The sequence below is a fragment of the Sorex fumeus genome, unplaced genomic scaffold (assembly GCF_029834395.1).
Source record: "Sorex fumeus unplaced genomic scaffold, SorFum_2.1 ptg000006l, whole genome shotgun sequence".
Classification (NCBI taxonomy): domain Eukaryota; kingdom Metazoa; phylum Chordata; class Mammalia; order Eulipotyphla; family Soricidae; genus Sorex; species Sorex fumeus.
In genome coordinates this window covers 63,697,590-63,715,980 of record NW_026606063.1, presented here as the reverse complement: position 1 = coordinate 63,715,980, position 18,391 = coordinate 63,697,590, and positions in this window count along the sequence as shown.

Here is an 18,391-nt window from a genome sequence, read left to right as displayed (position 1 = left end):
TATCTGTATCTCCAGGTTCATAGCAGCATTATTAACAAGGGTTAAGATAGAAGAAAAAGGCAATGGGTTGGGAAGGGGGCAGGAGGGAAACTGGGGACATTGGTGGTGGGAAATGTACCTACACCGGTATAGGGATGGGTGTTGGAACATTATATAGCTTAAACCCAATCGTGAACAACCTTGTAATTGTGTATTTTACCGTGATTCAATTTTTTAAAAAAATTTACAAAGACATAGAAACAACTTGTCTTTGTCAACAAACAGATAGAGAAAAAGTGAGTGTGTTATGTGCAGGGGGAATGATGAACTATCACTCAACCATAGCAATAAAAGAAAGAAATTTGCCATCAAAAAATAAATAAATAAATAAAAAGAATAAATAAAATAAAGAAACTGTTCTTTGGTCTCTTAGGTCACTGTCACTGTCCTCCCGTTGTTCATCGATTTGCTCGAGCAGGCCCAGTAACATCTCCATTGTGACAATTCTTACTGTTTGGCATATTGAATATATTGAATCTGTCTCATGGGTAGCTTGCCAGGCTTTGCCATGCAGGCTACATACTCTCGGTAGCTTGCTGGTCCGTAGGTAATAACAAGGAATTATCACTCATGGGAAGTGGAAGGTGATCCCAGTCCCTGAGACTCTTACCTGTGGTTGAATTGGATAAGGGTCAGAAGCATGGTTAAGCATAGATCAGCAATAGCTTGGCACTTAGCCAATCAGAGTTTCCTTGCCAGATGTGATATGTTTTCTGGAAATATGAAGTCCTGAACATTGGAGCAATCTACCACACCCAGCAGTGGCCATTCCAATAAGCACAGACTTGGAGTGTCCTCCTATCCCTGATCCTCCCTGATGCTCTCTGCAACTCTTTCCATAGAAAAGGCTCTGTTTCCTTGATAATCCAGAGCCTCCAGGAATATCCAGAGTAAGCCAGGAGCTATCAACATTCCCATTTTACAGATGGAAAAAAAATGTGGTCTGGCAAATTCTAGTGAGAAGAGCTGAACCCAGGTAACTGACTCAAATCTATACTTATCACCACGATACTAAACCACACAAGATGAAATACTTTTGGAAAATGAACTTTGTTTCTGGAAATCATATCCCATTAATCCTGAATTCCTGAATCAACTTTCTAAAGAGTCTCCATCTAAAATTCTCCATTCATCTAAACCTTTAGAGCAATAAATTTTTTAAAAAATGGAGCTTTGGGGCTGGAGCAATAGCACAGCAGGTAGGGTGTTTGCTTTGCACGCTGCCAACCCGGGTTCGATTCCCAGCATCCCATATGGTCCCCTGAGCACCGCCAGGAGTAACTCCTGAGTGCAGAGCCAGGAGTAACCCCTGGGCATCCCAAAAAGTAAGGTGTAGTTCATTCCCAATTCAGTGAACCCAAAAAGCAAAAAAAAAAATGGAGCTTTGACTTTAACCATCCAAACAATGACCTCAATGTAGCGCTTTTCTTTGATTTAGAGAGCACTCCCCTCTCATCTTCAACATTCTCCCTCCTTCTTCATTTTAACAATGACAAGGCCTGTAAAACTAGGATAAATGTTAAAATTTGAGATTTTCTGAGAGAGGAAACATTAAAAGTTAGATGAAGCAAATATTCGAAGTAAGTTTAGACTTCCACGGGAAGGACCAGATACCTTCTATGGTTATTGATTGGTATAATTCAGTCACGTCAAAGAATAATTAGCTATTTTACATTGAATTTCCTTTAATTGTCATAACATAAAGTCTTACCAAAAAAAAAACCCCAGAAACATCATGCCCATGTCAAGAAATAAAACTGCAACACTAAATATATGTGTTTATAGGAAAGTCTTCCTGAACCTCATGAAGTCAGTATCTCCTTCCCCTCATTATTTCCTAATCACTTTTGATCCCTATATTTTCTCTGATCATATCCCCAAACATTAGTGTGTTCTAAGAATCTAACCTATGTTCTCTCCTTGCTCAATTTGAGGGCCCCTGTTAGTCACAACGCTATCCTCACTTCCATTCCCCTTACACATTTGTACACACTCATTTCCTCAAAACCCAACTATTTCCAAACCCCAACTGACACATCAAATTCCTTAGTGCCTCAAATTCCTCAATGCCTTGGTGACTTTATATTTTCAACTCGCTAACCGATGAATTTATGTTACTCATAAACCAGTGGCCAAGTTTTAAGATAACCTATGTTGCAAAGTCTTTAGATCCCCTGTTTTATTCCTACTAGGATTTTCAGGACCTGCCTTGCAGGCATATCACATTGCTTTAGTTTATGTTTAGTTTATGAGTTTGACGTGGTTAATATAATTCTGTAAGCTGCCTATCAACTGCTTCATCAAAAGGAAAGGTATGCTTTATCAATATAAATAGGTCAGTATGGGGGTATGGTGCCACCAGCAGGTCAATCTGTACCTGTGAGGTGAGTGCATCAGGAGCCTGATCGCACCTTCAGACTTTCAGATACCCCAAAATTGCTGCTGTGCCTGTGGCCAGACCCCAAAAACTTGGGGTCAAGTTTAACAAGAAAGTAAACGGCCAAAAGTTAGGTATTTGGGAGACACACCCACAAACCACCATGGCTCAGCTACATAATTGGAGGCATGGCCTCTCTGGTTCCTGATCAAACTGCTTAACGACCATGATCCCAGAGACTCAGAAACCCAAAGGCTTTTGGCAGAAATGCGTCCTATTCCTGTAGTAGGTTACTGGTGCTGGGCCACTCCAGGTGGGAATAGGTTTTGTGCCCTGGCCTGTTCCCCCTAGCGACCCAGTGACCACCATCCTCCAGAGGCCACTGGACAGTCAGATTTGGGCCTGCAGTGATGAGACACATGGGGCCTCACCAGATGGGGGTGGAACTGGCCCTTTCCTCCCCATCCAACGAGACCCCTAGTCGCCGCCTACAGGTGACCTCTCTGGCTCCTGATCAAGCTGATTAACTGCCATGAACCCAGAGACTCAGAAACAAATCTCGAAACCCAGCGGCTTTTGGCAGAAATGCATCTGGACCACATACAAGGTGGCCGCCGCCTCAAAGCTTATTGGAAAGTCAGGTATGAGCCAGCGGTGATGGGGCAACTGCAGTCTCATGGGAAGGGGGGAAGTACCAGCTCGTCCTTCACGCCCTACCAAGGTCACAAGTTGCCCCCCAAGAGTGGCTCTTTGGCATGGCCATGGCTCCAGAGGCAAAAAGACTTAGTCCAGAGCTCAGCAGCTTGCGGCAGAAAAGTGAATGGACCATGCGTTAAACTACAGTGCTATGCCTCCCCAGAAGGGAAAGGGTGTTGCTCCCTTCTGCCTCCCCCTGCCCCCGGCAGCAAGGTGGCCACCACCTCAGAGCTTATGGGAAAGCCAGGTATGAGCCAGAAGTGACGGGGCAACTGCAGTCTCATGGGAAGGGGGATGGTACTGGCTCGTCCTTCATGCCCTACCAAGGTCACGAGTTGCCCCCCACGAGCGGCTCTCTGGCACAGCCATAACACCTGACGCACAGAAACCAATCTCGTAATGATCTGGCTCTTTGCAGAAATCCAAAATCGTGGCCGCGTGACATTATATGATTCTCATAACCAGCTATAGAAAACAAAGTATTTCACAATGCCTTTTCAGCAATTCTGATTGTTGGGGTGGAGGGGGATTCTAAACAATAATGGTGCATCTTTTGTCAAAATAATTAATGTAATCAATGTGGAGAAGAGTTCAGTAGAAATCATCTGTGTCACAGGCATTGGGAGGGGTGGTAGGGGGTAAAGGTAAAGGTGTTTGCAATGAGATACCATCTCACACCTCAGAGACTGGCCCACACTCAAAAGAACAAAAGCAACCGATGCTGGCGTGGATGTGGCGAGAAAGGGACACTCCTTCACTGTTGGTGGGAATGTCCACTGGTTCAGCCCTTCTGGAAAACAGTATGGATGATTCTCAAAAAATTAGAAATTGAGCTCCCATTTGACCCAGCAATACCACTCCTGGAAATATATCCCAGAGAGGCAAAAATGTATAGTCGAAGTGACATCTGCACTTGTTTGTTCATTGCAGCACTCTTTACAATAGCCAGAAACTGGAAGAAACCTGAATGCCCAAGAACAGATGACTGGTTAAAGAAACTTTGGTACATCTACACAATGGAGTACTATGTAGCTCTTAGAAAAGATGAAGTCATGAAATTTACATACAAGTGGTACAATATGGAAAGTATCATGCTAAGCGAAATGAGTCAGAAAGAGAGGGATAGACATAGAAAGATTGCATTCATCTGGGGGATATAAAGTAACAAAGTATGAGATTAATACCCAAGAATAGCTGAGATCAGCACCAGGAGGATTACTCCATAACTTAGAGGCCAGCAGGGTATCCTAGAGGAAAGGGCAGTTCAGATAGAGAAGGGAGCACCAAATAAAGGATGTTTGGAGGACCCTCCCAGGAGGGGAGATGCATGTCGAAAGTAGACTATGGACTGAACATGTTTGCCACTCAATGCCTCTTTTGCAGACCACAACACCCAAAAGGAGAGAGAGAACACAGGGGATTGCCCTGCCACAGAGACAGGGGGGATGGGGGAATGGGGGTGGGAGGGATATTATCCATGGTGGTGGAAAATGGGCACTGGTGGAGGGATGGGTATCTGATCATTGTATAATTGAAACCAAAGCACAAAAAATTGTAAATCTACAACTTTAAAAAAAATAAAATAAAATAAAGGGAAAAAAAAAGGTAAAGGTGTTTGATCATTTTATGACTGAGACTTAAACCTTAAAGCTTAGTAACTTTTCCCACAGTGATTCAATAAATAAATATAAGAAAAAAATAAATAATAAAATTATTAAAAATAAAAAAAGTAAAGTGGAGTTCATGCCCAATTCAATCAGCTAATCAGTAGCTGAATAAATAGCAGTACTCCTACATAAAAATAAATAAATAAATAGGTCAGTCATAAGGTAGTGGTGGACATGTGGTAGTTTGACTAATGACCTTCAAGGCATCCACATTCTGATTCCTAAAAACCTATAAAAATTTTCCCACACCATGGCAAAAGGAATATTTAGAAAGGACTAAATTAAGGACTTTGAGATGGGAAGATTATCCTGGACTAATCAGGTAGATCAAATCTAATCACAAGGATTCTTCAAGAGGGAATTATGTAGATCAGAATCAAAAAAGGAAATGAGATAACACAGAGAGAGGTCATTGTGATTCAGTCACGAGAAAAATATTGAAGGGGCCTCTGGAAGTCAGAAAGGACAAGGAATGTATTCTCCCTAGAAGTTTCATAAGATCCACAGTTTTCCCAAGACCCTGCTTTTAGCCCTTTGAGATCTATTGTAGTCAAAACTGTAAAATATCCAAGAATAGGGAGGGAAGCTGGAGAGATAATATAGCAAGAAGAAAGTTTGCCTTGTGCAAAGCTGACCCAGGTTCAATCTCTGGCATTCCATATGGTCCCTTAACCATCCGCAGGAGTGATTCCTGAGTGCAGAGCCAGGACCAAGCCCTGAGCATTGCCGGGTGTGACTCAAAAACCTAAAAAAAAAAAAAAAAAAAAAAACCAAAGAACATACAATTGGATAAAGAAATTATGGTATATATACACAGAGGGATACAAGAAAAGACAAAAGTCATGCAATCTGCTGCTACACAAGTGGTTCTGAAGCATATCATGTTGAGTGAAGCAAGCCAGAAGGAGAGAGACAGATGCAGACTATTCGCTCTCATGTGGAATATAAAGAAATATAATTGATATCCAAAGGGAATAGAACCTGAAAACTGGTCTATAGTTCTGACTTTACCGTGGTGGGGAGACTGGGGAGGGTGGTTTAGTATCTCAGTTGTTTTTTTTTTTTTTTGTACTTGGGGCCACACCTGGTCAGGGTTTACTCCTGGCATTGTGCTCAGGGATCACTGCTGGCAGTGCATGACAATGGTGGAGGGAAGCATTTACTCTGGTAGAGAATGTAGGGTTGGAAGGTTATAATGCATAAAATCCTATCAAAAACAGTACTGTGAGTCAAAGTGCAGTCCCCAGTACTGTATATGGATCCTGAGCCCTGCCAGGAGTGATCTCTGAGCACAATGCCAAGAGTAAACCCTGAACAGGTGTGGCCCCAAATACAAAAATAAAGAAATAAAAATAAATTTTTTAAAAACCTGTGAAATAATGCATATGTTGTTCTAAACAAACTAACATTTATGGAAAATTTTTACAGCAGTGATAGGGAATTAAGACACAAGTCTACACAGGAGACTTTGCCATATACTGAGATAGTTACAAGAAATAAAAAGGTATACATAACTTATCTTTGTCTTTTTATTTATAGACCACTGTATCACTGTTATCCCATTGTTCATCAATTTCCTCGAGCAGGCACCAGTAACGTCTCCATTTCTCCTAGCCCTGAGATTTTAGCAAGTGCCACATTGGAGGTTTTTTCAGGGTCAGGGGAATGAGACCCATCATTGTTACTGAGTTTTGGCATATTGAATATGCCACGGGGAGCTTGCCAGACTCTGCTATGTGGGCAGGATACTCTACTCTCAGTAGACTGCTGGGTTCTCTGAGAGCGAGAATTAGACAATAAGAGGTCTAAAATAAAATATAAAATAAAATAAGAGGTCTAAAATCAAGCTTCTGGGAGCTTGGTTTTATAGTCTCTGGATCTTGGCTGTTGATGGGATTACACGGGCTGGGGGTGGGGGGGATGCAGTTGGTGGGTGTAATGCCTAGCTACTGGAAGATGGGGGGTCTGGGTGGAGGAGGCCCAGTCCCAATATGAGCAGGCTTGGAGATCTCAGCCTCAGGTCTGGCACACCTGGGTTCCTCTGCCAGTTCCTTCATGCATGAGGCTCATCTGAGCATGTGGGAGAGTGGTCTTAAGCATGGCTGCAGCTGGGGTTCCAGAGGCCTTCTGCTAATTTATAACTATCTATAAATTCTAACCCTCATTCTAACCCTCAGTATCTGGCAGAGGGTTAGAAAGCCAGAAATTATTGCTGAATTAAATCAAAACCACAATGAGACATCACTTCACATTTGTTAGGATGGCATTATTAAATGAAGAAAATGTTGGCAAGAATCTGAAGGAAAAGCAACCCTACTCTTGGTAGAAATATAAATTGGTACCAAAACTGTGGGAAATTCTGGAGTTCTCTTAAAAAAAGAAAAAAAAGATTTTGGTTAGAGTACAAGATTGCAATTAAGGTAAAGGTAAAGGCCCTCCCGTTGATCGTCGATTTGCTCGAGCGGGCCCAGTAACGTCTCCATTGGAGACTTTGTTGTTACTGTGTCTGGCATATCGAATACTCTCGGTAGCTTGCCGGGCTCTCCGAGAGGGGCGGAGGAATCGAACTCGGGTCGGCCATGTTGGCCGCTTGTAAGGTGAACGCCCTACCTCTGTGCTATCGCTCCAGCCCATGCTATCGCTCCAGCCCAAGATTGCAATTATGTGGAACAAATAAGTAAGTCTAAGGACCCAATGTATATCATGATAACTGAAGAGAGCTCTGAAAATTGGCTGAGAGTAAATTTCAGGAGAGCTCATCATAGGCACACACAGAATGACAAGTACGTAAGAAAACAATATGCTAGTTAGCTTGACTGTTGCAATCATTTTTACTATGTGTATTAATTCACCATAATGTGCATCTTAAATGTAATATTTTAAATAAAATATTTTTAAAAAATTTTTATGTCTGTTTAACTGAAATAAACATCATTGTACAAGTACCTTTCATTGGTTTAACCCTTCCCAGTCAAATGTGTTACTGCAAATTTGTCTTGGGCTCTTGTGGACTCTGTGTAAGATTAGTAAGTGGACCACCAAATGTCTTCAGTGCTATAACTCTATTTTATAATTCCTGAGCTATATCTCTGCTGGCTGATCCTTAGGTGTCTTCAATAGCAGAAGTAGAAGCAACCTTAATTGCCGCATCCCACTTCTTCCCCTCTCCTCTTGTTTTTTTCCCCTCCCTGCCCAGGAGTGAATTGGGTTTATATAGGTTTCTTATTCTCACCCCTTAGCTCTTTCTGTTGATTGATTAAGCATCAACCAGATCACATTTACCCTATGACCATTTGGATAGCAGTGTATATGATGAACAAACCAGAATTTCCAACTGCCATAACAGTCATACCTCCTAAACCTGAGATCCCTGCTCTTTATTTGTTTCTGTGATCAGATTAGTTTGTGGGGCAGACCAATTGGGCTGCAAGTAAGGAACTAACTACAGGTTTTAATTTTCCAACCCACCCCTTCTCATTTTCTCCTTATCTGGTTCCATCATCCTCATTTATTCCATAATGGTTTCACTCCCTCCCTCACTATTATATCATGATATAGTCTTACCAAGAATACGAATGGGTCTTCACTACATAGGAAACCATAACAAATTTTCAGCAATTGTTGAATTATATTAACAATATTTTCTCTCTACAACCAGAGAAAACACTTTTGACACTATTGCACATCGCTGATCTTAGTTTAATCCCTGGTACCACATATGGAACCTCAAGCATCACCAGGAGCCATCCCTGAGCAGAGCAAGAAGTAAGCCCTGCTGTGTCTGGCTCAAGAACAGAACAAAAAGAATTTTTTAAAATTTTCTTTTTATTCATATTTGTTTTTAAATTCTTATGTGTTTTATATACATGTTTTACTGGCTTTTAGATTTAGTTGCTTTATTCACTACTAAAAAACTAAAACATTACTTAGAAATATGATGCACATTCAATTTTGGTTTTTAAAATAGTATATAAATAGGCTTATAAGTAGACAATAGTATGTAAGTAAACTTATAAGTAGACTGTTAGTTTCCTTAAAATGGTCTTAGTTTGAACTATAACTAGGCATGGAAGTTTCCACTAGATGACATAATTTTCTAAATATCACAGATAAGTGAAGGGTTTTGTTAGATGTATTACTTAAAAATTTTCAGTACTAACAAAACTTGAGCTTCTTTGCAACTTAATCTGAGTATCAAAAGAGCTAGTTACCACTGAGAATCCAAACTTAATTAAGCATGAGAAAAAAGAAAGAACAAACAAAACTGATAGTTTTATAACTTGTCACAATAAAAATAATAATTAGAGTGAAGTTCCTTAATCTCAAATGTACAAAGGAAGATTACCATTTACATAGCAATCACATCCCACTAAAACAAAGTCAGAGAATTCCATCTTACCACCATGAAACAACTCAAGTCACAAATAATTCAGATTCTAATGAACAATAACATTACTTGCTCTTCATTGGTGGCTTTTGTGTTATTGCGAAATATTTTCTATCTGACCTCCACTTACTCTGTTTCCACATTAGCAAGTTTCATTATTATCCCCTCACTCCTTGCCATTTCTTAGTAAAAAGGGGATCATGTCAGGATGAGGAGAATCCAATTAGGTTGAGGAGAAACTCTTCCAGGGTCCACTGACCCAAGAAGACCTCAAGTCAATATCAGTCCTCACCATTGCTTCCAAAGGGAGAATTTTAGTCCCAAAATGACCATGCAAGCTTCTGCTAGTCAAATCTTTACCATTCATTTAGCAACATGTATAATACTTCAAGACAAGAGACACATTGTCTGTTCACATACTAATGTTATAATTAATGGCGCTAGGTCACATGCAAATTACTAGAGAAAAACAAAGCAGAATCCTCCAAGAGTTTCTTGGAGGAACACAAAAGATTCCTAACAGGTGATGTCTAGGTTGAAACCTGCCAAATAGGAGGAGCTGGCAAGGTTCAAAGGATTTGGGAGTAGAAAGAAGATGGACATGAGAAACAGAAGAGAGGAAAATAGAAAAAATAAAACAAAGTCATTGCAGACCTCTCACGAGGACTAGATCATAAAAGTCTAGTTTCACACAGTCACTGTCCTCCCGTTGTTCATGGATTTGCTTGAGCGGGCCCAGTAACATCTCCATCGTGAGACTTGTTACTGTGTTTGGCATATTGAATACGTCACGGGTAGCTTGCCAGGCTCTGCCATGCGGGCGAGATACTCTAGGTAGCTTGCTGGGCTCTCCGAGAGGGGCGGAGGAATCGAACTCGGGTCGGCCATGCTGGCTGCATGCAAGGCCAAAAGCCCTACCCACTGTGCTAAAAGTCTAGTGTATATGGAGAAATTTAGAGTTTATCAATCCCTGAAGAATAATGTGTAAGAATATGGCATGCTTTAAAATATTTACTCTGATTTGCCGGATAGGAACTGGATTACAAATAGCAAGACCCAAGAAAGAGATGACTATAGCAAGAAGCTAGTGTTTGAATTATTTATTCAATAAAGAAGAACTGAACTTCTACAACATGCTAGCTAATCAGACCATCGGAGCCAAAATGGGCCTAGCTCAGCCTTTTATGGAGCTTACCATCAAGGAAAGAAATGAACATCACATAGTCACAGGAGTATTCTCTAAAATAAGAGTAGAATAAGGGAAATTGCGTGAACCCTGCAGAATGAAAACCATGGAAAATTTGAAGAAAATACCAATTAGGAAATAATGGTTTTTGAAATAAAATGAGGTCGAGGGAGATGCAGATTTAAGTAATATGAGGTTGGGGATTAGTTGCGGGGAGAACTGAGAGAAAAGTAGCCTTGGGAGACTAGAGAGAGAAAGGGAGCTCTGGCATAGGCATAGAAGAGGGAGGTGAGAATGAAGAATTAAATAAGTGTGGATGTTCTGAATTTGACAGCTTATGATACATCCAAATGAGGATGTTAATAAACAACTCTGAAGATGGACCTGAAGCTTAGGAAAAATCTCTGCAAGAAAATATGGGTTATAACTTTAAAATAAATCACATAACTTTGTGCCTTTTTCTAGAACAATAGTCTAGTGGAGGAAAAAATACATGATGGCCCATAAGTTATCATGAGCAAACCAAACAGTCAAGACACTAACAGTCTCAGAAGAGGCAACCTTAGATGTAATAATTAAAAACAAGTGATACATCCCTCAAATAGGATCAGGGCACCTTTGGTCTATAACAGAAGAACATATAACTCAAGTAATCCTATATGCATGATTGCAATGATGCTCTAGTCCCACTCTTTTTCTCTTACATTTTTAGCTTCCTTGAAGTCAAATGGCAAACACGTATAAGGTGATTGTCAAATTTTAGATATAGTTGCTGGCCATAACAAGTAAACCAATAGCGCCATACATTACAAGCCAAAATATAGGATCTAGCTGTATAACTCTTTTGGCTGAGCACAATTTTTTGCATGCAGAGGACAACATAGGTTCAATCTCCAGCACTGCTCAGTTCCCCAAGAATTGCCTAGCGCAACCCCCAGGCACCAAGCCAGAAGTAGTTCTTGATAATCACCAAATAAAATAAAATCCTATATAGTTCTTTAATCCTATTTATGAAAAATCCATAACCAGTCTGTATATACTTATACATCTGCAAATCTATAATTCATTTTTATAGTTAGATCTTTCAGCATTTAATTTTAATTTAAAAGTCTAAAGATTTTGGTGGTAGGGAGATATTGAGGGGGTAAGACACATGTCAGTGTAATCCCTGATACTACATTGGTTCTCTGAGGTGTGATCTTGGATTCCCCTGAGCAGCAAGCACTCACTCTTTGAAGACCCGAGTAATCTCAGGTACCATAAAACTGGCCACTGTAGAATTTTGAGCAACCCTGTAACTTGGTCTAATCTCACACTGAAAAACCAGTGACTGAATATCACCAAGTGGGACCTCCTGGGTCTTCTGAAAACTGCATGGGAGTCCTCGCCCCAAACCTGAATATTTATATGCATTATTTCTATTATTGATAGAATAGGATTTTTTATTTCATGAAAAGCTGCTTCATCTATTTTTTTTACAAAAGAATTCAATTTCCCATATAAATTCACTGAAACAATGAGCCACAGAGTTTAAAATATCTATATACAGAAGAGGTAAAGATAGTACAATGGGTAGGCACTTGCCTTGCATGCAGTTTATCCAGCTCAATCCTTGACACAACATATGGTTGTCAGAAACCTGTCAAGTATAATCTCTGAGCACTGCTGGGTATGGCCCCAAAACATATATATGCATATATATACATATATATATACTGAGTTGATTCATTGAACTGTCCAAATCACTCACTGAGCCCACTATATTCTTATGATGCTGAGCTAAACTACTGTCAAATCTTTTGGTAATCAAGTGATTTCTTAAAACTGTACCTGACATCATTCTAGATCAAATGGATGATTCTTGCATTCTCAAAGACTATAATTGAAAGTTATTTCTAAAGCAGATTTAAAATAGACTCTAGAATAATCCTGAAATATTATCTTTGAGATAAAAGGAGATGGAGAAATAGAAATTTTGTCATGGCCAACACTAACTTTATCATCATAGCTTATATTATTATGTCTTATACTACCAGGCTTTTCATAAAGCTCTCCACTGTCTACTTTATTGAACCATGTCAAGTGAGGGGAAAAATATGCAATATGCAAAAATATGTCTATAAACACACAAACAGTGCTATTTATTTAACTTTCATTACATGACATAATAATAAATGTAATATACAAACAGTACTCACAATCCTACTGATCTTCTTGTAGAACATTATATCTGTCAAATATGGTTTACAGAGACAAGGACACATTCTTGTGAAATATTGTGAAAAATGGGAGCATTTTGTGTTTCAAAATGCCTTAACATTTAAATTTCCTTTAAATCCTTGGCATATCTTGGTACTTAAAAATATTGACTAAAGGAGGCTGGAGCTATAGTATGGCGGGTAGGGCGTTTGCCTTGCATGCGACCAACCCAGGTTCGATTCCCAACATCCCATATGGTCCCCTGAGAATCACCAGGAGTAATTTCTGAGTGCAGAGCCAGGAGTAACCCCTGTGTATCGGCAGAGAGAGAGAGAGAGTGAGAGACTAAATATCAAAGTATTGTTGATCTCAAAGTCCAGTTTATTCACTTTCATGAGCATAATTATCTTAGTCCTTGCCTCCAAAGCCCATAAAGGAACCACAAACATTAGTGAGAGTTTGGAAGAAGTTGCCACTTAGTTTGCAACACAAAAGTTGCCTGTCGAACATGGTCTATCAGGTACCATATTTGATATATCATATGAAATAATATCTATGGTACTCAAGTGCAAAAATGATTCTGCACCATTCATCAACATCAACATTTACATTTGGGGAAATTAAGTCTAAGCCAGGTCAAATTGTAAGTAAATACCATATGATGAAAGTTGGGGGTTGGGGTGTTCTGGAGACATCACTCACAGGCTGAATGCAAGCTTTGCATGTAAAAGACTAGGGTAGGATCCCTGCTACTACATGGTCCCCTGAGCATCACTGAGACTGACCCTCGAGCACAAAGCCAGAAAAAGAAGCTGAGCAACCCAGGTATGGCCCAAAAACCAAAATCAGAAAAAAATAAAAGAAAGACCACATAAAAAAATGAAAGGGTTTTTAATGTGTGAAAATCCAAGAACTTACCACCAAACTCCCCCTGAAGAGGTGAGCTATTGGAAAGAAACTCCTTGACCATCTTCCCTCAAAAAAAAAAACTTATACACTCCACTTCTCAATTTTACCTAGCATATTTTCACTATGCAGAGACTTTAAAACAATAATTATTACCTCTATCATTAATAATTATTACTTCTATCATTATCCTGTTTTCTAAAATTTTATGAGTAGAGATTGAAATGACCACATAACAATAAAGTGTTCCTGTGCTGAAGAAACATTCCTTCTGACTCTAAACATATGATACCAAATAGTCAGACTCATCTCATTTTCTTGAATGTACAATATATTTTAACTCAGAACACTGATTTCCTGTTGAATGTATGTCAGCACAGTCTAAGAATCTCACATTCTATGAATAAAATTGCTTGTTTTCCTTTAAAAATGATGCATGAGCCCTCAGGAATTTTGTGTAAGGGAAATTTAGGATAAAAATATTCAATTTCAGGACAAAGTTCTGAATTAATATTCAATTTTAGGACAAAGTTCTATGTTCTGAATTAATCTCTTTGATCTTCTATAATCCAGGAGTCCAGGCAGGTGGGTAGTGTGCTCTGTTTCTTACAGAGATTAGATAATTATTTCTCTAAAAGGAGGACCATATGTTTGGGCATAAGCCTTGACGTGGCTCTCAGAACTTCTGCATACAATCCATTGGTGAAAACTTACACATATCTTTGCAAGTGAGGTTCAAAATATGATCTCTTATTGAGAGTTACATACTCAGAACAGCAAGATTATTATCTTGAAAAAATGGAAAAATAAATTTAGTGGACAACTGAAGACCACAGTACAGAGAGAGAATAGTGAATCAAGGGGGAAAAAGACCTAGGGAATTAAAATAAACAATAAACAAAATATATTTTTCTCAACCATAAGATTGTGGGCAGGAATTTTTCACATATTTGCATCAAGTCTGTTTTACTTAGAACAACTTTTTGAGAATCAAAGGCCACAATGCCTTTCTGAGGCTCTGAAAATGGAATTTATCTCAAAGACAAATTACTGAATAATAAAAATACTATTTGTGACACAGAGGGTCAGGGACATACTCAGAATGCATCCAAATCTGAAAGTGATGCTGAGTTGGAAATCAAAACAAAACCTAAGATTCTTCAAGCCCAAACATACGGGCCTTAGACACACATATGGCTTCCATCTCTAACTGTGAGAGCTGGAGCTAAATGGAGTTTCAAAGCACATATGCAGCTTTATAAATAGAATTAGGTAGATCAGGATACCACCTCCTAACCAGAAGTTTAGCAATGTCCTTTACACAACTGAAGATCTGCTGTTCTAAAATCTAGTCTTTGTTAAAGTTTTTTGGCTGGTCTTCGAGCATCATAAAATTTGTATTTTATATATAGTGGAGAATATTTAAAGGCTTGCTTGATGAAAAGGCTAATAAGAATGCCAATTTCTCTCTTTTTTTCATTTTGGAGTAAAGTACATAAATTAAGCCATTCTTAATTTGAAATGTTTTAAAGTATCTCGGTGACATGAATTTGAGTAATTGACCTTATAATAAATGCATATTCCATCAAAAGAGCTTTACCAATGAGACACTGATCAAAGTTAAAAATAAAGCATTTCTATGACCTAGAATTGAAGTTTTTCAGATTCTCTAATAAAAATGCAGCGTTCAGTCTACTCCAAGCACCATATTCATGACACTATGAAAAGAAAAGTGTAAAGTTAGGAACTTAAAACAAGTAACAAACTTAGGAGAGCAAATACCCTAATATTTATTATTTGTTTCAAATTTATTGAGCCAACTCAATTTTATCAAGGACTGGAGACATATATAGGAAAAGTTCTTTTTGACAGTTTTTAAAAATATACAGATGTCTATTTTATTTCATAAACTTTCTCTTTTTTTGATCTTTGTAGCAGTTTATTACAAGGAAGTTTATCCCATAGAAGAAATTTATGTTATGGAGGGCCTAGGTTCTCTCAAGCACATGTTCTCCTTGCTAGTCTCTCCATGGTCCATCTTGTAGCCCTGCTTTCTTTCTCCAGCTTTCTTGTGTCTCCAACTCCCTGGAAGTCTGGGCTGACACTCCACCTAGTCAGGTAGCCAAAGCAACATAAGATAGCTCTTCCTGAGGGCCCACCTGAAAGGTAAGTGTAATGCCCTTCTGACTGCCCAAGGGCAAAATACCACCTAAGGTGTTTTTCTCTTTTCCTCAGTCCAATAAACTATCTATAAATGATAAATTATTAACTATTCCTGAGGCTATGCAGGAAGTACAGAACAGTGTTATCCTACATCTCCCCCTTTTCTTTTATTTTTTTTTTGCTTTTTATTTTTTTTTCCCTTTTTTATTAGTGAAACACCATGAGGTACAGTTATAGGCTTACAAATTTTGTGCTTGGGTTTCAGTTATACAATGATCAAGTACCCATTCCTCCACCAGTGCCCATCATCCATCACCACGGGTCCCAGCATCCCCCACATCCCCACACCCCCCATCCCATCCTGCCTCTGTGGCAGGGTATTCCACCTTGTTCTCTCTCTCTTCTTTTGGGTACTGTGTTTTGCAAGAGAGGCATTGAGTGGCAATCATGTTTGGTCTATAGAATACTTTTAGCATGCTTCTCCCACCCTGGGAGGGTCCTCACAACATCCTTCATTTGGTGCTCTCTTCTCTATCTGAGCTTCCTTTTCACCTAGAATGTGTGGCTGGCCTTCCATTCATGGAGCAAAATTCCTGGTACTAATCTCAGCCATTCCTGGGTGTTAGTCTCCCTTTTTGTTGCTTTATGTTCCCCAGATGAATGCAATCTTTCTGTGTCTATCCCGCTCTTTCTGACTCATTTCGCTTAACATGATACTTTCCATGTAGTACCACTTGTATGTAAATTTCATGACTTCATCTTTTCTAACAGCTACATAGTACTCCATTGTGTAAATGTACCAAAGTTTCTTTAACCAGTCATCTGTTCTTGGGCACTCAGGTTTTTTCCAGATTCTGGCTATTGTAAAGAGTGCTGCAATGAACAAACAATTGCAGATGTCACTTCGACTATACATTTTTGCCTCTCTGGGATATATTCCCAGGAGTGCTATAGCTGGGTCAAATGGCAGATCATATTCTAATTTTTTGAGAGTCGTCCATACTGTTTTCCAAAAGGGTTGGACCAGCCGGCATTCCCAAACATATAATCATCTAATCTTTGATAAGGGGGCAAGAAAAGTGAAATGGAGCAGGGAAAGCCTCTTCAATAAACTGTGCTGGCAAAATTGGACGGCTACATGCAAAAAAGTGGGCTCAGATCTCTGCCTAACACCATGCACAAAAGTAAGATCAAAATGGATTTATGACCTCAACATCAGACCAGAATCCATAATGTTTATTGAAGACAAAGTCGGCAAAACTCTCCATGATATTGAAGCTAATGGTATCTTCAAAGATGTCACGCCACTGGCCCAGCAAGTGAAAACAGAGATAGACAAATGGGACTATCTTAAACTAAGAAGCTTCTGCACCTCAAAAGAAACAGTGACCAAAATACAAAGACAGTCTACAGAATGGGAAAGGATATTCACCAAGTACACATCCGACAAGGGGTTGATATCAAGGATATACTAGGTACTGGTTAAACTCCACAAGAAGAAATCACACAACCCCATCAAAAAATGGGGTGAGGAAATGAACAGAAACTTTTGCAAAGAAGAAATTCGAATGGCAAAAAGGCACATGAGAAAATGCTCTACATCACTAATCATCACAGAGATGCAGATCAAAACCACAATGAGATATCATTTCACACCACAGAGACTGGCCCACATCCACAAGAACAAAAGCAACCAATGCTGGCGTGGATGTGGCGAGAAAGGGACTCTCCTTCATAAACTTTCTTATATTAATACTTTATTTTCTAGTAAGTTTCTAGTAAGATTGGAAAACTGTTCTAATTATTTTCTTCTTTTTCTTTTTTTTTTTTTTTGCTTTTCAAACTATTTTTTCCAGGATATTTTGCCAAAACTTGGAATATAATGTTTCTATGTTTGTGGTTCTAACTACTTTTTTTGCTGGTTATTTTGCCAAACCTTGGAATATACTGCTTCCATAGTTGTGGTTCTAAAGGGGACAAAATATAATAATACTTGTTCTTTCCTTTGAGAAATTGGCCAAAACTTTATAATTTTAATTGATTTCTGTCAAATTACCACTAACTGCAATAACTTGTGAAATAATTAACAAAAATGTTCCATTTTATATCTCTCAACTCAACCATATACACAAACAAAATTTCTCAGAGAACTTCGAACCTTGTTCCTTAGCTTCAGGCTACCAAAACTTGAGAGCAACTGTTTAGATTAATTATTCTACTTTGTTCTTTAGGAGAAGGCTGAAAGTCAGACTCTACCAGTCTCACAGCTAGGTCACTGATACTATCTTTAATGTAAAATTAGAATAACATAGTCACTAGCTGAATTCAGAATGCTCAGTTCTCAGACAAAAAATAGTATGGCAGTAGAATAGTTGGAACAATTTACTAGACTTATAAAACTTGGTAGTCTGTATGCTATCATTTTACCTAGTTGCTGAAGATAAGGTTTGAAGATGGTGCATTACTTGTCTCAACGGGGCTCCCTTTCTGATGCTCCTTAAAATGTAACTTATTGTCACACTATTTCAAATATTTATCTTGAAAGAAGCTAGTGGAAATTAGTTTATAAATAAGTTTAGAAATCCCAAGATCACACAGTAAATGTTAAAATAACTTTAGTTCTTTGTCAATCATTTGAAAAACTGAATAGGAAGAAACAGGTAAATGCAAAAAAAATTATCTGTTTTCTCTGCTTTCTCCATGTGACAAGTGAGTGTTGGTAGCCCACCTACCTAGAGAACTAGCAGAATAGATCCAACACCTATGAGTCT